This window comes from Etheostoma spectabile, chromosome 4, assembly GCF_008692095.1.
Source record: "Etheostoma spectabile isolate EspeVRDwgs_2016 chromosome 4, UIUC_Espe_1.0, whole genome shotgun sequence".
NCBI lineage: Eukaryota > Metazoa > Chordata > Actinopteri > Perciformes > Percidae > Etheostoma > Etheostoma spectabile.
In genome coordinates, this window is record NC_045736.1 from 27,430,157 (window position 1) to 27,444,986 (window position 14,830).

The 14,830-nt window shown below is 40.5% G+C and overlaps 1 protein-coding gene across 1 annotated transcript in view; it reads left to right on the plus strand.

Moving 5' to 3' along the window:
* Positions 1 to 6,927: 6,927 nt before the first annotated feature.
* LOC116687325 (caM kinase-like vesicle-associated protein) overlaps positions 6,928 to 14,830 on the plus strand; it is a 39,639-nt gene continuing 31,736 nt past the window's right edge. Inside the window, exon 1 of the mRNA XM_032512638.1 lies at positions 6,928 to 7,176. The gene's annotated coding sequence lies outside the window, so the exon portion shown is untranslated. The remainder of the gene's footprint in view (positions 7,177 to 14,830) is intronic.

A 14,830-nucleotide genomic window follows, 5' to 3' on the forward strand; every position in this document is an offset into this window, starting at 1 on the left:
GACAGAGAGTAAGAGAGAGAGAGAGAGAGAGAGAGAGAGAGAGAGAGAGAGAGAGAGAGAGAGAGAGAGAGAGAGAGAGAGAGAGAGAGACTGAGAAACAGCTATTGGTGAGTCTGAAGCCTTAAAACATGTGAAAACTGAAAGTTAAGAGGCAGTGATAATGCGCATGAGAAAAAGAGAGACAAACAAACGCACGCACGCACACACACACACACACACTCACTCACACACACACGCACACACGCACACACACGCACACATGCACACACTCTGCATTCATCAGTGGTCATATAGTCCTTATATTGCTGCTGGTGCCTCCAGCCCTGACCTTTACTAAAATGTCCGCAGCACTCCATCTGTAGGGGTGATATCAAATCTGCGCCCTTCATGATTTCACATCTCAGAAGGGCTCCTCTTGAAAAGCTTGTTTCAGGAGATGCTGTAATGCAGCAGGCTTCTGCCAGACGGACCATCCGTTCATGGATGGTCACCAAAAGAGGAGGGGCAAATTCTAATGATTACGTCAGTCTTTCTGGCACCTTTTAGTGACAGGGAAAAAAAAACAGGCTGACATTTTTCATTTATGAGCAGTGGTAGGAGAAGTAATCCGATCGTTTACATAAGTAAAAGAAGCAATACTACAGTGTAAAAAGAGTCTTTAAACAAGTAAAAGTCCTGTTTTCAAAATCGTACTCAAGTAAGAACAAATGTGTTAGTATTATATGTATTATTATACTTAAAGAACAGAAACAAGAGCTCATAATGCAGAATTTCAGATTCAAATATATTTTATATTTATATTACTGGACTGTTAGTGATGCACTAATGTGTTCATCTGTTAGATATTTTATCATCTATCTCTTGCCCAGGGACTACAGATGAAAATGACCTTATAGCTAACTCTGGTACTGCTAAGGAGCTGTGCATTGTCCCTTTCAAATAAATAAATAAACAATCAAAAATAATCACTTTAATATTGTAGCTGGGGAAGGAGGGGCTATATTTAATTACTTCATAAACTGCTGGGTAGCTTAAGCTATAATATAATATTATAATACAGTATATATATATTGTATAGATAATCTAAATCTGCAAAGTAACTTGAAACTAAAGCTGAAGCAAAATGTACAATAATTTTCTCCAAATGCAGTTGTACATTTGAAGTTGTAATGTCAGAATAGTATATTGTACCTCAGAATTGTACAGAACGTGTGTAATTGTACTGAAGGTTACATCACACCACTGCTGGTGAGTCCCAAATGCAATCTAGCTGGTGACTGATTATAAAATCATCTTTTCCCCATCATCTCCTCAATATGTTCACAAACACAGTAAAATAACCCATCTGATCACCCGTTGCTATAGCAACTCCAGCTTGAGTGCTGTGATGCTACAAGGCCATGGATGTCGTTGTGATATCCGGCGTTTGCAGTGAAACAGCACAGTCTGTCTGTTACCAAAAGTACTGGGAACAATATTAGAGAAAAGCACTGGGAAGGTGGTTGGAGACGGTAAAACAACAAAAGAAACTTTTCAGGTAAAAACAAATAAACAGCATGTGTAAACCATGTGATGTGAAGACAGCAGAGTAAGTGCAATAATCAAGCAGGACTCTCTTGTGAATTAAGACAAAAAGTAGCCGAGGCTAAACAGAGAGGAGGTAAAACACACTTTGCAGCCAACCCTGACAGGAAGAAGAACTAATTCTGGAACTTGCTTTCAATCAGAGTTGATAAGTAAGTCTATCCGCTACTGTAGGACCATGTCTCGGATCATGTGCCACAGAGAGAGCACTACATTCACAATCAACCACGGAGGAAGAAGTGACGAGTGAAATAATTCGAGACACGATGAGAAACTGTGAATTAGCCCTGAAAAACATGACATCCTGGTGACAGATCCCCAGCTGTCTCTTCTGTCCCAATGTTGAGAGATGACAGCTGAGTCGACGTTGTGTAATAACTACTGCTTGCTTCATTACACCAATGATACGGTCGTGACAGGAGACAAAGTGACTGACTCTAAGTGCTGAACACACCAGACATCACTCTGGGAACACTTTTCAACTCAAAGTACCAGGCATGGCTAATCTCGTCTTGTTTCACAATTCTTGTTACAACTCCATCAGCCAAATGGACTGCATTTATATAGTTTTCTAATCTAAGGGATCACTCAAACCTCTTTGAGTGACAGCATTCACACACACCTGACAGAGGCTTCCATGCATGGTGCCTACATTCACATGCACACTCACAAGCAATTTGGGGTTCAGTGTATTGCCCAAGGACACTTCGAGGAATGTCATGTAGACTGCAGGGGCCAGGGATCGAACCGCCGACCTTTCGGTGGACGAGCGCTCTAACTCCTGGGTCACAGCTGCCTGCATGCTGTATAATTAAGCTTGTCTTGTGGATAGGCGGTATAGATGTGGATTTTTTGCTTCACGGGCAGTGGATTATCATAAAGACATGCACTGTGTTTCCATTCATTGTCAAGCTAATTTTTAAGCAAACCTTTGAAATGCTGCAAAAAGAAATGCAAATTAGGCGCATTTTCATGAACTGGCATTGAGGAAATAAACTAGGCTACAGCATAGTTTCGTTAGAAGTCAGCACTATAGGCTACGCATGGCTTTAGTCCCCCAGTAAACACAGTGGTAGAGGCAGAAGTTGCAAACCAGAAACAAAACAAGTCAATTTGGTTGTTTAACTCGTCTACTGAGTTTCAAGTTTCAAGCTCCTTATTTTCGAATGCACAACAATTACAGAAGCAGTCATTGTCACTGAAAATCTTTGGAGACAAGCTCCCTCCAACAGTGCTAATTAAATTTGTATAAAACAGAAAACCACAAATAAAATAAAAAATGTTTAGAATCTAAGATATAAGACATCAAAAAGTGCAGAGAAAACTGGAGAGAGATCCTCAGGAATTTGGTTCAATTGTGCAAGTTGTAATTGCTCTTTTATATAAATACATTTTGTTCATAGTCATAAATGTTCGCTCTGTCAGAACCTGTTTGTTAAATATCTCAAGTAGCGCATCGAATCTCTGTTTGCACAATTCTAGGAATTTTCATTAAATTCTTCCCGTTCACATGCAGATTTTCTATTGCAATACTTGAAAATGCACATCAAAATACATACAAAATACAAAGCATGCCTATTGTCTCGTCATCAAAAATATATTTCTTTTACTTCCTGAATGAGTGACCTGTTCTGTTGTATGCAAAAAAGCAAAGTTAGGATCTGTTAAAATAGATGACTGTAGTAACTTTTTACCAAAACTGTTCCCGAGTAAAGACATCAGTATTTGAAGAAATAGTTCAACAAAAAGCTTACTATTTTCAACAACTTTCAACAAGCCCCTCAAAAAAAGCAAAGACCTGCACCATTTCCCATAACTTGGTTCTCTGAAAAGGGTGAGTTGGATTATAAGCCTCCTGAACATAATTCACTGCCCCTTTGAAATGAGCGACCCCGCTGTACGATGCTCCACCACTTCACCGTGAAAGTAGTCTCGCATTGCCAGGGTTTATGGAGGAGGGACCGTGGAGGAGGGACTAGGAGGGGGGTCTGGCGAGTCCACATAGCATTCCAGGATGGGAGAAAAACGTGCCCTGGTGTAATGGCATTTCTTTAAACCAATCACAATCATATTGTGTGGCGCTCAGCGCTGTACAGACCACTGCTGCCTCTGCAAAATAGCCTCGGGAAGGAACTTGTTTTGGTGGAATATGTGTTTGTTCAAAGGTTGTTTTAGTCATACAACAGAAGACTCAGATTGGACAGATAGTCTAGCTAGCTGTCTGGATTTACCCTGCAGAGATCTGAGGAGCAGTTAACCATAGTCCTCATTAATTGAGTTTAGCATTCTAGCATTCTATCGAGTTTAGAATGCCAACACAAAGAAAGGGGACGTAATGGACCCCCGGGCGAAAAGAAGGACATCAGAACAAGTGTGGAAGTGGAACGTCGTGGATATAGACTATCATGAGAGTGACCAAGCCTGGCGAGCACATTGTGAACAAATCTGAAGAAGCATGATCTCAGTTGGCAGGAGTTGTAAATGGCCAGTATGGCAGCTTGGCTTCTCTCAGTAGTTGCAGATGGTACCCAGCGACACAGGGGTCAACATTCTGTTTGTGCAAAGCCAAAAATACTCGTCCAGGGTGGGAGGCTCCATCTTCACCTGCCTTAGCAGATTTCAACACATGTGGGTGAGGAGGCAGCAATGTTTGGAGGAGGGATCCTCTTATGTCCACAGGAGGTGATGGAACATTTTCGCCCAGCATATTTCCTTGGATTAGGATAGCAACAAGATCTTGGTTGCAGCTGTCGCCGTGGTCCTACTGCCCTCCCTGCTACACCCTGCCACGCTCTGCGATGCCCTGTGATGTCCTGCTGAACCTTGCTGCCTCCTGCTACGTCCACCTATGCTCTGCTATGCCACACTACACCCTGTAAAGCCCTGCAGTGCCCTGCTATGAACTACTATGACTACCATTTGTAGTCACTGCTCCATTATCTTTATTGTGACTATTATTGCCACTGTGCATCCCACCCTCAACCGGCACCATCAGACACCGCCTACAAAGAGCCTGGGTCTGTCCGAGGTTTCTTCCTAAAAGGGAGTTTTTCCTAGCCACTGTCGCACTAATTGTTTGCTCTTTGGGTAATTACTAGAACTGTTTGGGCTTTGTAAATTATAGGGTGCGGTCTAGACCTACTCTATCTGTAAAGTGGCTCAAGAGAACTTTTTTTATGATTTGATACTATAAATAAAATTGAATTGAAAATTGAACTGAACAGAGGGTTTTACTTTCTGTGCTAATTTATGCTAGGTGGGTACACAATTAAAAAAAAGAAAATAATTTAAAAACTAAAATGCATTCTATCCTATTATTTGATCATTCGAGTCCAGGATTCTTTTCAGAATCAGAATCAGAATCAGCTTTATTTGCCAGGTATGAGGACACATACGAGGAATTTTTCTGTGCTTACACATACAAAAACAACCCAAACAAAAATATACACACTAATATATACACAGTTCTTCATTTAATCCACACACTCTCTATATATCTTTATCTGTATTTATATTTTTCAATAACAAGTACTTAATTTTTCCATATTATTCATGGTCACTGGTGAATATAACTTATGTTATGGTTACCTACTTTTGCTTTATAACTTTAATTACATATTCAATTTAATTTTAAAGTCACTTACTTACACTGCAATATTGTTTTTTGTACTATGGCAACCGCACTTTACTTTACAAAACCTTTATTTGACGCCACTTTACTTCCAGTCTACCTTCTGCTCATTGTCTACTGTTCGCTTGTTTTTAATTTGTGTGCTTACTTGTTTGTTTGTTTTTTGCTGTTATTGTTGAGAATGCTACTGTAACTAAGGAATTTCCCTGCTGTGGGATGAATAAAGTATAACCTTATCTCATCTTAATATATACATACTCTAAACAGAAACAATATAGAGGCATGAGTGCAGTGAAGAGTTCAATAAAAATTATTTAAATGTGGAGCATAGTGCAAAGGACACTGGGATAAATAGTATTATGTTTGACCTTTGATTTAATCGATCTGAACATATGTGGGGCATCGTACAGTATTTGTCACATTGAGGGAAAACCATCTGCTATCTGAGTAGCTCATGGTGTCTTAACCCATGAGCATCCACTGTTTTCAGTTCCGAGCAATGTATGTTTTCCCTTCTGCTTCATTTACAATGTGTGTGGAACTGTGTTCCCTTGAGGGTTTGTTTGAATCCCAAAATGTTAAAGAACAAATTCATCTCCAAGAACAATCAAAGGCCAGCTGCAAATGCTTGATTTGGCAGTTTAAAGGGTTGATTTACCTAAATTACAGAAAAACATATATTGTCACACATGCCTATACTGCTTGGAATTGAGCCAAGCTGATTTTGGTTTCATTTGCCCATCTTTTGAGATTTACGTCACTGAGATTTCTTCCACTGTGCCAGCACAGAAAAAACAGTGGTCAGCTTGTTCTACAGGTTTCACACAACAGGCACATGAGGTAGTCTGGTATGTATTTGAAGTGGAGAGGTAAAGTACAGGAGAATTAGTTAGTGAACTATTATTAGTGAATTATTATTCAGACCAGCACCAGACTACTGCCAAAAAGTAGCTGGCCAAGCAGAGGCTGCTGATAGACTGGATTTGAAGACTGAATTTACCTATTTGGCAAATTGAATAATCGTTGTAGGCTTGCTGTTTATGACTTTAGATAAATGAAGAAATGTCTTTGTTTTCAGGTTTAAAAAATTTGATTAAAAAAATGAACAGAAACATTTGTTGCTCAGAAAATGTGTCTGAATGTTACCCCGGATGATGTTATTGCTCTACCTTCATTTTTGTTATGAATTAGTGTCTCTTTACAATTGCTTGTGTCACAATTAGATATAAATGCATATTGTGAGAGAAAAATAAGGCACTACTTTGCCATGCCCTGTGTTGAGCTGCTCTCGGTTACCCTAAAAGACTGCTCTGGTATCTCAGACAGTCATTGACGCAGGATGGTGAAGTAAGTTTATAGCCTGTATGTGCAGGCAGAATAAATATGAAACCATCATGTCCAGTGTGTGCACACTTTTGTGTAATACAGTATTGCTTATTTTACATGATTCTGCTGTTTACTGCTAAATACTATAGTGTGAATTGAAATTCATCTATAGACTGTATTTTACCGCACAGGTTTAAATGGTGGGTTAAGTGAAAGTGCGCGCAGGTGCCACTAAGTGCGGGTTTTATCCCCTATTGCCCCAGGCTGCACATCGCACGCGGACTCCATAAACTGTAAAATGCACTGCATGTTCAGTAGGATGGGATTTGAACGCGCTCAGATTGTCTCGTCCTGTGTGCGCTGTCCTATCCGCTGTGCGGTTTGGACACTGAACTCCTTCCCTCCCTCCCTCCCTCCCTCGCCTCTCCTCGCCTCTCCTCCTCACCGCGCAGAGTTCGACGCGCGCAGGCACAACAGATGGTACAGTACTACAGGCTGCAGGAGCGCATGAATTTGATGTAAAAGAAGTACTTTTATTTCTTTAAACTTCACAGGAACGTTTAGTATAATAGGAGGACGAACTCGACTAGGACAGCCACTGGATCCTACGTTTACAGGCGGAATTTGGTGTCAAGGTAAGTTGTGATGTTTTCTAGCCGATCAGATTTCGGAATGAACTCAAAGCACAAATGTGTTGACTTCAAGTATTTTTTTTCTCCGTTATTGATGCATCGACGTCTAACACTAACCCTAACCGTTTAAGTTTGTTACGTAATAGTTTACGGAACAAGGGATTGATGCAAAACCGCGCTGGCGTCAATTAACCCACCATTAGATCTAATGCCTTAAACAAACATGGATATTTACACCATTTGGGTGAAGACACATCTGTTTTAAGATAGCCAATAGTCTAGTTGCATTGCAGATTCACATTATGTTGCTACAAAATGTTTCCAAAACTAATCTTAAAATATCATAACGAAAGAATTTCTTGAAAGTGAGATTATAATTTGCTAATTGATTTTTGTAAATGGTAGGCTACTTGGTAAACTTTATGGATGCAGGACTGGGTTATGAATTAAGATTAACTCCCTCATCATCCAGGAATTCTTACAGCAGTAAGAGTAATTTAGTTATAATATTCCAGGGAGTTTACACAGCACTAAGTCTTCTCTGGCGCCACAGGCACACATGTAAGTGCTGATGCTGCAACTCTGTGGGGGTGCTGATGCCACAACACTGGGAAACATTAAAACATATAGGGATAATTTTAGTGACTAAAGTTGAGCTTTCACACAGGGACAACTTTTGATGTGAAAACCCATGCAGAAACAATAATGTCAAAGGTCAGTAATGTTGTCTGACATCTTCTATGGAGGTTTTCATCTCTTGTGAGAAGCGGCCGGGGTTAAAGATGGCTTGAAACAAAGAAACGTCTGTGTATGTTATCCTTGCTTAACAGTGGCTGATGATACAGGACCTCTAAATATGAATTCAAGAAAAATTACTTTTACGGAAATCTCACTCCGCCTCAAATGTGTAATGAGATAAAAGCATTGAGATTTTTCATGTAAATGGTCATCAAACACCATTTGCAAAAATGTTTTTTTTTGTTATGCAAAACACACAATGACCTTTGTAGACATTAAAATGAATTTGCTTTTAGGAAATGTGCCATAATCAATGTTTTGCATTCTGTAAAAGTCTCCAGTTCATGAGGAATAACTCCTGCCACTATCAGCATGCTGGGAATAGATACGGTTTTACTTTAACAGCCTGTGAGACACTGACACTAATCTCTCTGAACTCTTCCATGATCGCTGCCTCAGAAGAACATTAGAGAGCAGACACTGACATTTAGTTCCAGGATTTAATAAGACTTAAAATAATCAAGTCTCAATCTTCCTCTTGACTTTTGTTATTTTTAACCAGCTTTTTAGATATAGATTGAGGTCTGTACCTTTGGCAGCTCAGTAAGCCAGCTGAGCCACACACTCAGATTTACACAGAGGAAAAAAAAACACACCATGGGAGCATTTCTCCCATAGGTTGATGTCATTAATTCATGTCACATCCTTAAGTCCCTTTTAGATGAGGGATGAACTGTATGTAATGATTAGTTCAGTCCTAAAAGAGGTCCAGACCTTCGATGGACCCCAGGTGGCCCCGTGGCAGCAGCAGCAGCAGCTACAGGAAAGCGCAGCAGATTACCACATAGCCTCGCAATTTGCTCACAATTAGATCTCTGGGGAGAGCCGCTGGAACTTTGAGTTGCATCTGTTCTTGAGCAACGTGGCGAGCTGTGGGGAGCGCTTTGAAAATATGACTGCAGATGTACAAATCTGCTAATACTGGTGAAATAAAAAGGATGACAGTGATGTTTTTAATGAATGGAAATAAATAACTCAGAGGACAGTGGAGTAGGTTCTCCTGAATAAATAGCTGTGGTATCCATTTCTGAAAAGCCTGTTCATTCAGATATCGCTTTCTCTAGAAGTACTGCACCAATACATTTGAATATACAATTTTTTTTTATTACTTTCTGCCTTTGCTAGTCCAGTGGTTCTCCTTATACAGTGAAGTACATATTGTACTGCGTGGGTACTGTTTTCTCTGAGCTATTACTCATGTATGTTTTCTTTTCTTTGCATGTGGCTTTATTTGTGCTTATTAAAATTGTTATGGGACCTTTGAGAGTCCTCAGCCACTTATGCTCCTGTGCAATAGCCAAATGCCAACTTCACCATGTGTGCTCTAATATAGTCAAGGGGTGTACTATGCAGAGTACTTGTACTAGAAATAAACAGCAGCAATATTGGGGCTCAAATTGGTATACCGCAGAGCAGATATTATGTGGAGATGTGGATGCAGTGATGCTATTTGTTTGCCTCCTTTATGTGTCAACCTGAGTGGGCAGGGTCATTTTCTCTACAGAGAGTGAAGTATACATTTTGACACCAAAGCACAGGAAGTGTCACTGGGAGGAGGCACTGCTGACATTACTGGAGTGATTGTTGGAGTGCCGGAGATGCTCCCACTGTAGTATTTCATTATATCGGTGGAGTTGGTGGTACTGGAGTTGTGAGAAAATAAGAATAGCGAGCCATTGAGTATGAGTGAGGGATCTGTAATATACGAGAGTTTAATGACTTAAGTCAGAAACAACATTCCTCAAGTGTGGAAGGGTTAGATCTAAAGTAATAAGATAGGACTGGCTCTTTTTATGAGAACTGTAGAGTGTGGACTGTGAGTGTAGTCTCTCGCTTTGAAGAGCAGAATCAAAAGCGTGTGGATATACTCAGCCACTGCAGAGTCGGACTGTTGTATTGGATAGACAATACAACATTACCCTCATAAATACAGATTTTTGCCATATATATATATATATATATATATATATATATATATATATAGACTGCATATTTATGTCTTTTCTACACTCAACAAACAGCCAAACATATAAAGTACTACATTGCAGCAGGGGAAATTACAATGATACATGCTTGCTCATTTCCAAACAGCCCGCAGATGTATTCTGTTTCATAATTATGATGTCATGCAAATATGAATATGATGCCTTAAAAATCTTTTTTTTTGCAGAGCAAACCATATCCTGTAAACTAACAAAATAAATCATGTAGACATTCAGTACTACATATGTTAAAGCTACCTCCATTATCTCTGAGTCTGTGTGGGATATTTTTGTTAATGGGCTCCATATGATACTTCTCCAGTTTCACTGCTGCTGCTGCTGTTCACCCATCAAACCCAGGCCAATGCTGTCCTGACATGACTGAAGCAGCCAAGCAAAAATACGTTGCTGCAGAGACTAACTGCAGTAACACATGGGTTATTTTTTGTAGCCGTGCGTGCGCTCCCTTCATTTACAGTGGATCAATAGCGTGCTGTGAGAAGTAAGTGAGAGTAAAATGAGGGCTGATATACTAAAGTGAATAAATCCTGCAGTGATACCTGAAGCACTCAGGGAATGCAGCATCCGACATTAAGCTGCTAGTCTTAACATTAAAAAGAAGATGCTCCCATTTGTGACATTGTTGACGGATGCATTAAATGGGAGCACGCTAACATGCATTGTACAGTGTGCATACATTACTGGCTGAGCTCAATCATGCACATAGTGACTTGTTCTCTGCCCATTTCTTATTAATCATTATGTGTCAGTGAATGTCACTGCTTCAACACAATCAACATCAGTTTATTATGAATTTTATTAAGATATTTTAATTGGTGGACGGCCAAAAGGAGGTGAGGCCTAGGCACAGCTCCTGATCTGCAAGTTGAGGAAATGCATGTGATGTCAAAGAGCCACCCTGCCTAGCATCCACAAATAGAAAATGTGAAGGGGAATTTTAAATGGAAGTGGATTAATATTTCACCTAAACATTGATTCATGCTGCCACTGTAGACATTTTCATCTACAAGGGAGTTGCTTATGCAAGGTATGCAGTAACGTTACCATGGTCCTAATCTGGCACCTCACCTTTCCACTATATGTACATTACACATTTTGGGCCTCCTATGTAAAATTTTAACTAAATAGGATTTCTTTAACTGAGAACACAGGATCATGTGCAGATATTTTACTGGTACATATTATATACATATTACAGTCTCCTATAATCTGTGCGTATGTCTGTGTTTATTCGTTTTCTTTTAATGGCATCAACCTGCAGGGAACTGCAGATGAAAACTAGCCTGTATAGCTAAATCTGGCACGTTTACATGATGGACTCAAGTTCTCATGTTAATTAATGTGCATTGTCCCTGCTTAAATAGATAAACATAAAATATGTAGAGCATTGCTGTCACCACTAGTTTGTCACCCCAGGTACCTGCTCTGTCATTTTCTAATTCACAACCGGTAACAGGGGTTGACATAATGAAGGCTGTTGATGTACGGAAGGCATTATTATTGATTTCTGTTTGCTGACTGCATCCTGAAGAAATAAGATGCCCTTTTCCAGGATATTTGAGTGTCTCAGGTGTTGCATAAAAGGTGTCCCTTTTATGCACCGACTCTCCAGCATGGTTCTGCTCTATGCATCAAGGAACTTAAGAAATGTCTTGAAATGTCCAATATTGTTACCAAAAACAGTGTAAACAACAATCAATTAGCTAATGTAGATGTAATGCAGAACATTAGATTATTTATTGAGGGAAAAATAGAAATGAAAGCTCACAGATTCTGTTTTTCAGTTTTTATGTGTCAGTCCTGTTATTGAATTCTCGACCCTGTTTAATCTACTACATGTTGTACTGGTCCTCACTTCATGCTGCACAGGTGAAGGATAGGGGAAATCTATTTTCATTAAAGTTGCACAACAGACCTTGAAGACAAGCGGCAGTTGCATGACTACAATAAATTCTGCTCCCTTGCTCCCATGCTCTGGATTGTGACACAGATGTGCTTTGAGTTGACCCTTGAATCACGGCTTAACAACATAACATCTTAACTTAACATCTGGCATCAGTGTGCAGTACTAGACTACAGCACGGTTTATACTTGACAGGGAAGCAAATAGGAATTTGAACAAGGCTTCATGATCTGTGTTGTGTTGTGTTTTTGAGCTGGATTTCAAGTGTGATGACAAGCTCAGCTTTGTCAGTTTGCAATTGTTAAAAAAGGTACAACAGTGCAGTTTGGGCTTCTGGCAAAACAGGAGGAGGAGGAGAGGGAAAAGGGGGTTGGTAATAGAGCAGGCAACTTCTGTAAAGACAGAATGCAATTAAATCCGATATCTTAAAAGGTCTGCGTCACCAGAGGGAGCAAAACAGAGTAATGTCTGTTTCTAAAGAACACAAATGAATCATATTCGCCCAGCGGGCTTGATCACTCACAGCATATTACAAATTTGTGATTTGCAAAGGAAACAAATGATTTAACTTTTTAATTACTGCTGTTGCTAGTGCACAACAAATAATGTTTATGGGCAGCTGCCAGTATTTGTATTGCCTCAGTAAAACAGGGCATTAAAGCAGCATTAACAGATTGTTTTGGCCACCTTTTTGTGTCTGTTTCAACAGACAGGGCGGCAGAAACAAGTTGTGAACACAACCTTGACATTTAATCACATTTTAAGTTGATATGGTGAAATGTATTAGCATGCTGTTACTTGTTTAGACATCCAGCAATTAGGGAGCAACTGTATCATTCATTTGAAGTCGCGTCTCTGTCCGCCTGATGAATGTTATTCCAATATCTACTCTCTTATCTGGCTCTTGAGCTGCTAAATGTTCCACAATGTCCTCCAGCTACTGTCTAACTGTCTGTTGTTTGGTGATGAGCAGGTAGTAAACAGCGTGATTACAGAGCTTTTTAACTGAGAACAGCTGCTTGTTGCGATTGAAATCGGCACTATGAAAGCGGTGAGAGGGAACCAAAACAGTAAAGTTGTAGGCCAGAAGGCTAAACAATCCGCTGAAATTAGATCTAAATCTCTGTAAAGCAGAGGGGAGCTGCATTCATTTCATAAAGTTTTTCATAAAAATATCAATTATAGCCACTTAAAGGAGAGTGGAATGCCATCGTTATGGGTGTCAGATATTTCCCTGAAAGATTTTTGACAGGAAGTTGTAACCATTCATTCACACCTGAGTCCACTGGTAGCCTGGAAAGATCCCAAGATTAACAGTGTATTAACAGTTCTCAGGGCAGTTCGTGAAATGGTCACAGTATTTAATCTGTTGATACGTAAACATGACACGTTAGTAGCGTTAATTTGGTGTGGTGATCACGAATTTTAGAGTAATGTATTTCAATGGGAAGCGTATTCTCTTCCTAACCACAACCGTCCTGTTGTTGTCGGCGAGTCCTGCGTGTTACGGTTCCTTTCCCCATTATTGTTTTCCTAACCACAACCGCCCCCGTTGTTGTGACGTTTCATTTCTTCGTTGTTGTGTGCCTTTGCGCCACGGGGATTGGGTCCCGCGAGTGGCGGTCCGTCCCGTTGATGTGTGCCTGTCACGTGTGGTGGTCCGTCCCGTTGTTGTGTGCCTGTCACGTGTGGTGGTCCGTCCCGTTGTTGTGTGCCTGTCACGTGTGGTGGTCCGTCCCGTTGTTGTGTGCCTGTCACGTGTGGTGGTCCGTCCCGTTGTTGTGTGCCTGTCACGTTGGTGGTCCGTCCCGTTGTTGTTGTGTCCACGTGCGGTGTGCGTGTCCGTCCCGTTGTTGTGTGCCTGTCAAGAGTGCGGTCCTTCCCGTTGTGTGGCACTGTCAGTTTGGTGGCCGTCCGTTGTTGTGTGCCTGTCACGTGTGGCGGTCCGTCCCGTTGTTGTGTGCCTGTCAAAAGTGGCGGTCCGTCCCGTTGTTGTGGCCGGGGAGTGGCGTTTCCTTTCCCCGTTGTTGCGTCCCCCAGAGCAGGTTTCGAAAATCGTGACCTGTACACGTTCAAAAATCGTGATATGTACACGAAATAAACGACAAAATTGTGACCTGTACACAATTAATAAATCAAAACAACGTGACCATTTCACGAACTGGCGTGAGACAGGGTTGAGCAGAGACTGTTCTAAAGCCATGTGCACCTTCTCGTCTGCCCTTGTGTGTGTTGTGACAGGGGAATATAGATTAGGTGAAGATATTGTTTAGAAGAACCAGAAACAAATGTTTCTCCCCTGGAGATGATTCATTAATCTGACTAAAGTGTGCTTTAATGAGATGCAGCAATTTCACATTGAATGAGATCCACTTTGCAAAATCTTTTTCTAACAGATAAGAAGGAGGGAAACTGGGCTGAGGGAACAGGTGGTAGACATTAATGAGCTCATCCAATAAAAATCATTCAAAACAACTGTTCCTACGCCTCTTGCAAGAAAGACAATAACAACACTGATCCATGCTGTATGTTTTATCTCTACTTGCTGTTTGAAAACATAAACAAACCTCTTCGACCTCCAAAAGACGAACAAGAGAAAAAAACAAATCTTCTAAATTTAGCCCTCCTCCAAAGCAAAAGATGCTTTTCTCTGCATTGAGCAGAAATGGTACTGTACATTGATGCCACACTGAAGGACTTTGTAACCAAGGCAACTAACAACAGGCGCAGAGAATGGTCAGATTAGCCAGTGAAGTGTGAAGAGGAAGCATTTCAGATTTTACATAAAGCAAAAACAGCCAAGCTGCTTTACATCAAGACAGTGCATAAAAAGCTGAAATAAACCCGTTTCACGTTGGTAGATATTACTTGTAGCAGAATCTGTGCTGCTTGTCGTTAGATTTTAAACCAAGTACAAATTCCCTGGGTAGTATTTAAACACCGGGCTTAAAAG